Consider the following 6,000-nt stretch of genomic DNA (forward strand, 5'->3'; position numbering starts at 1 on the left):
GTTGTAGAGGTCGCTTCCTGGTTCGCATGGAGAAACCATTTTGCATGCAGGCCAGTGATGGAAACGCACAGCTGTCTTGAGGCAGCAGGTTGTTGACATTTTACACCCCTAACCAATTTGTGGTTGGACAGTGTTGATGGTTGGACAGTGTTATCGAAGCTACCAGCATGAGTTTGACCAAACTGCGGGAGGCAGTGGAAAACAGGATTGCCTGGCGTGCTCTGGTCCATGGGGTCACGAAGAGTCGAACACAACTAAACGACTAAACAACAACAACAACCATTTTGTCCCATAGCTTCTCTTTCCCAGCTCCTGACTTACCTCAGACTGTGGCTTAAGCCTGACAGGATGAGACAGGCAGCTAGTATACTCCTGCCAAAGATGTCTGGGGAAACTGGGCAGGGTATAAATAATAAATTATTATTAATAATAATTATTATCTTTCATACGCAAGCTGTTTTAATTGAGATTTGTATGTGTGCCCCGTTTCTGCACCTCTGCAAGAATTGCTCTCAACAGCTGAGAGAAAAAAGGACGAAATGCAGCACCATTTCACATGCTTCACACGGTTCCTCTCAATGGCCACTTAAAAAATGGCAGCATGGCCAGTACATTACTGAGATGACATTCCCCTTTACCCTGGAACAGTTTACAGATATCCAATTTGACTCCCCCCCCCCTCCCAATGCTGTAATAATCCTTGTGGTGGGACAAGGACTGAATGCTGCTTAGATGTATTCATCAACAACTTTAACTGTTACAAAAACTGCTGCTGCTTCTTGTTCTTTTATTAATTATTCTACTTATTTCAGCCTATTTTCCCTGAGAGACCAGAGGGATTTCAAAGCATTATTATCTTCTGATAGGAGCATAATTACTCCTTTCATTGCAAATGAAGGACAAAGCTTTGTAATAGAGGTGTGAATTGCACTGAATGTAATCTTAGTTATCTTTAGATTGTAATTGCAGTTCAGAATGGTACAAGTCCTACAGCTCTGGTTGGTTGGCATGAAGGTATCCAGTTCTGGCTCTGGCCTTCAGGCTGCTCTGCCAAGGCAAACGAGACTCGCTTAAATGAGATTGGTGAATGGCTTAAGAGGATTCATTTGTTCATATGGTGACACCAGCATTTCTGGTGGGGGAAAGTGTTCCATTTAAACATTTGCAGCACAGTTTGTCCAGTCAGCTATTTCTGCTTTCTATGATGATGAATGGATCGACCAATTTATCCTAATGACAGCTGTGGAAACTATGATATTCCACAAGGCTGAATAGTGACATTATACATTACATCTTAGTTTTATCAATTCCATAGATTTACAATGAGGCAAGCATGGTGGCCTTTCCCCCTTTGTCTAACTATTGCTTTTATTTAATTAATTAATAAGATTTATATACTCCTTAATCAGCAAAAACCTTCCCAATTGTTCACATAAAGCAATAATAAAAAATCATTAAAAACACCAATAAGATCAAATAAGTTGGTATCAAACTTATCAAATAAATAAATACAATCTTAGGATGTGCAGAGGTCACAAAATTGACGGCAAAGATACAAATTTAGAATCTTTTAAAGAAGACTGGAAACCCTTTATATAAAAAGTTATTTCCCATATGCAAAGATCACAGCGGGAGTTGAAGTGTAAGAAAATAGCAGAATATATTAAGAAACATGTTAGAGATGATGAAATTAGATAAGACAGAACCTTAAAATGCAATGGTATGCAATATGAGTTATAGACATTGATGCTGGGTGAGTGGGAAGTCACTAGTTTTGTTGAATTGGAATATAAATGTTGAGTAACTTTCTGTATAGGAAAAAGAATAAAATATTATTTCAAGAATAAATAAATAAGTACTATGTCATAAAATTACATGTCTAGGTAGGTTATTAATTTTATTTAACTTTATATACTACTTAATCCACAAAAACCTCTAAGCAGTTTACGTGTATTTATTTAAATTGTTAATTTATTATTAACAGGCATTTATTTATATCCTACCTTTCCTTTAAGGAGCTAAAGGAAGTGTACATGGTTCTCCCTACTCCCATGTTATCCTTACAACAACTCTGAGGTAGATTAAACTCACAGATGGTGATTGGCCCAAGGCTGCCCAGTGAGTCGTGTCGGCTGAGTAGAATTTGAGTCTAGCTCTCCAAGCTTTAATCTGGCACTAACTACTGTTCAGCACTGGCTCTTAGGGATGGTTGATGGTATCAAAAGGAGGCCCAGCAGAACCAACAGAGGTACATTCCACTGGCCTCATTCTCAGTATAGGTCATCTATGACCAAGGCTGTCCATGTCCCATTAGCAGACCCCAATGCATTTTGTCCCTCTGCACATGTTATATTTGAGCATTGTCAACTGGAAGGGACACATCCAGCTGCTGCTCCACTGTTGGAAAAGGCAACAGTCAGAACCACGGTGGGGGTGGGGGATATCACGGTATCTTCTTATATTTTACATAGTTCAAATTAACTATCCTAAAACAGCAAAAGGGTTTTATAGAACTTTGCAGTGAAATAACAATAGAAATAGATAGAAATAGTTGTTTGTTGTAGAAACAGCAATTTGCCTATTTTTTATTCAGTGCCCAATCTATCCAGAGGGTTGCAAATTTAATCGGATTAAAACACATGCAAGCCATAATATGGTGTGACGGCGAATCTATTGGGTGTGGGGAGGGGAATGAGAGAATGCAAAGCATGTCTTACAAAGCCTTTCGGTATGTTTAGTCCCTTTCAGTTATTTATTTATGTTCCATTTGCTGCCACGGGGAATAACTTTTGTTTTAATTGAAGACGTTTTATTGCTGGAGTGGCAATATAAATCTGTGAACTCTCTAGCAGAACTCCAACAAGAATTACTGGGAAAGGCAGAAGCATAACTTTTCTATGTTTGCTTGGCCCTATCAAAGGTCAATCTTCAATATGTTTCCTTAAGGTAAAGGACCCCTGGATGGTTAAGTTCGGTCAAAGGTGACTTTGGAGTTTCAGGCTGAAGGAGTCCTCAGAAAGCTTTCCGGGTCATGTGGCCAGCATGACTAAACAGCTTCTGGTGCAACGGAACACCGTGACAGAAAACTGAACGCATGAAACGCCATTTACCTTCCCGCTGCAGTGGTACCTATTTATCTACTTGCACTGGTATGCTTTCAAGCTGCTAGTGTGTGGCACTGTGGTCTAAAACACTGAGCCTCTTGGGCTTGCCAATCAGAAGGTCGGTGGTTCGAATCCCTGCGATGGGGTGAGCTCCCATTGCTCTGTCCCAGCTCCTGCCAACCTAGCAGTTCAAAAACACACGAGTCCAGTGATATTTGCATCTTGGTTGGATATGCTTACTGCTTCAGCCTCCAATTAAAAACAGATTTTGCCTATGGAGGATTATTCCAGAAATTATGCAAACATTTTATTAATTTCATTTTCAATAGATGTCAGCTACCCTTTGTGCTATTAATTTTTTTAAAATCCCAGAAGGTATTTACGGTTATCAGAGAAAGCAGATTAATAACACAATCCTAGACATGTCTAGAAAGAAGTAAACCACATAGAGTTTGGTGGGACTTACTCCCAGGTAAGTAAACACAGAATTGCAATCCAAGGCTGCAGTTCGATATTCATTTACATGAGAATAAGTCTCACTGAACTCCATGGGATTTACCTGTGAGTAGAGACATGGAGAACTACATTGTAGCAGTGTGATAATATGCATGTTTACTCAGAAGAAAGTCCCACTAGTAAAGGTATGATGTGTTTGAAATCTGGTACTGTAACCAGATACCTCTAATATTGGGATATATATTTATCCAAGGACATATGAAGTTGGAAAACAGATATTTATAGACCTAAGAGTACATTTGCTAAACGTTACAGAGGAATAAGGGGAGGATTATTACGGAACACGTTACAATTTGGGTAGCTTGATTCTAGGAAATGGTCTTACACAAGAAGCTGCCTCATAGCAAGTCAGACCATTGGCCAATCTAGCTTAGTATTGTCTATACTGGCCTGGCAGCAGCTCTCCGGGACTTCAGAGAGGAGTGTTTCCCCAGTCCCAGCAGGGCCTGAATCTGAAATCTTCTGCAAACAAAACATGCACACTATCACTTAGCTGTATCCCACTCCCATTAGGTTCCACAGTGCAAAGGTTTTGTTCTGAAAACACACACATCTTAACACTATCAAGAGAGACAGTTCCCAAGTTGCCTTCAATATCCCACTACTAATATGGAACACTGATGCAATTTTGCATTTTGGTTCTTGATTCATGGCCAGATAAAAGTATTTTAGGCTTCTGCCAAAGTGGTCCATCTGTGGTTCCTTTCTATTTCCATTTAAGTTCCACAAAGACTGAGGACTTGGCCACACTTCCATTTTCCTATGCCTAAAAATCCTGGGCCTGAGCTGTTTTCCACTTGCCCAGGGTAAACCTACTGTTTAGCACTCAGTTGGAGCAAAAGTCAGTCTGGAGAAAACTTGAATTGACATCTGCTCTCACTGAATGCTAAAGAGTGGCTTTCCCCAGGGGAAAACAGTGGGAAAAGAGGAAATGTGGATGAGCCCTCACTTACATTCAGGGTTACATGATTTGTTCAAAGTGCAAAGGGTGATACAATTGCAATAAGTACATAATAATAATATAGGAATACCCATATCGGGGTTTTTACACCAGCAAAAGATTGTGTGATATGTGGTGGTGAATCAGCACAGAATGCTTGTTGGTCACTGGACCAATGCCTTTAGATAGGTTCCCGTGTATCAGCTTTTAACTAGGGTTGCCATATTTCAAAAAGTGAAAATTCAGGCAGAAAAGCTGTTGAGCTTTTCTTAGTTTTGCCCAAAGTTGTCCAGGAAATTCCAGACGTATGGCAACCCTATTTTAATCACGTTTCAAATTAGACTTTGCAAACCCAACTTGAAAGCTCTCAAATGCAATTCATTTTCATTTATGTTGCAGGGAAATGAGGCATTAATGGGTTTTTTAAAATGTGTCACTAGCTTAGATAAACATGGCAAATAAGCAAAGGAATTGTTCTGCAATATTTCTTCAAGGCGAACTCTAAGAGTCTGCCAGCAATGATGTTCCAGGTTCCTCTGTGATTAGATTCTAAATATATAGATAGTTATATTTTGTGCAGCGTCTGGAGATAGCTCTGTCCTAGTTCAATTCCTTTTAAGAAGCTTCACTTCTGGTGTCCTCTCTTCATCCAGAGATGCAAGGGCAAGGAGGGTGGGAAAATGATGCAGGCAATTTCCATCCTGCTATCAAAATTAAACTCTCACTGTTGCCTATTTGTGTTTGCAGTGCTACCTGTGGGAGTAATGTTTTATGTAAGAAGCACTCGCACATCTTTCTACATACCAAAGGCATATAGAGCAATGGGTTTGGGTTTGGTTTGGGGGGGGTGAAACTTAATCTATCTTCAATTGTCTACTGTCTCAGGCATGGCAAATAAGACCAACTGTTCCCTACGGGAGGGGAATGAATATCTGCAGTCCTCTGACATTGCCAACAAATAAATAAATTCATCTCAATAAGGTTCATGTCATATTCTGGCACAAACACACTGTGCAGAGATGCATCCAGTACTCTGATTTTCCCTGGGCCAGAGTCAAATCTAGCCAAGCTGTCTCCAAAAAGCCACTTGTATTAGCCTCTCACAATTGTGGTACAATCTTAATAATCTTCCAAGAGTTCCTAAAAACCGTATCATGGTTATTTTAGCACATTGAAAGATAACATCTTAATCTAGCCTTGTATCCTTTTTGCTGTTTGGTAAGTATGCTCACTACATGGGGAATGAGCTACAGCAGAAAGAGAAGAGAAGGCACCCAGGGCATATTGTCTGTTCTATAACTCAGGTGGCCTTCTTTCCACAATGAGTGGCACATGTGGAGGATGCCCAGAATGTTCCACAAACCCTTGATTTCATATGGAATCTATATCTTTGGAAACAAACCATTGATATCACAATGGAGTTATGACATTGTAGTATTG

Source organism: Podarcis gaigeae (assembly GCF_964106915.1).
Source record: "Podarcis gaigeae genome assembly, chromosome: 2".
Lineage (NCBI taxonomy): Eukaryota > Metazoa > Chordata > Lepidosauria > Squamata > Lacertidae > Podarcis > Podarcis gaigeae.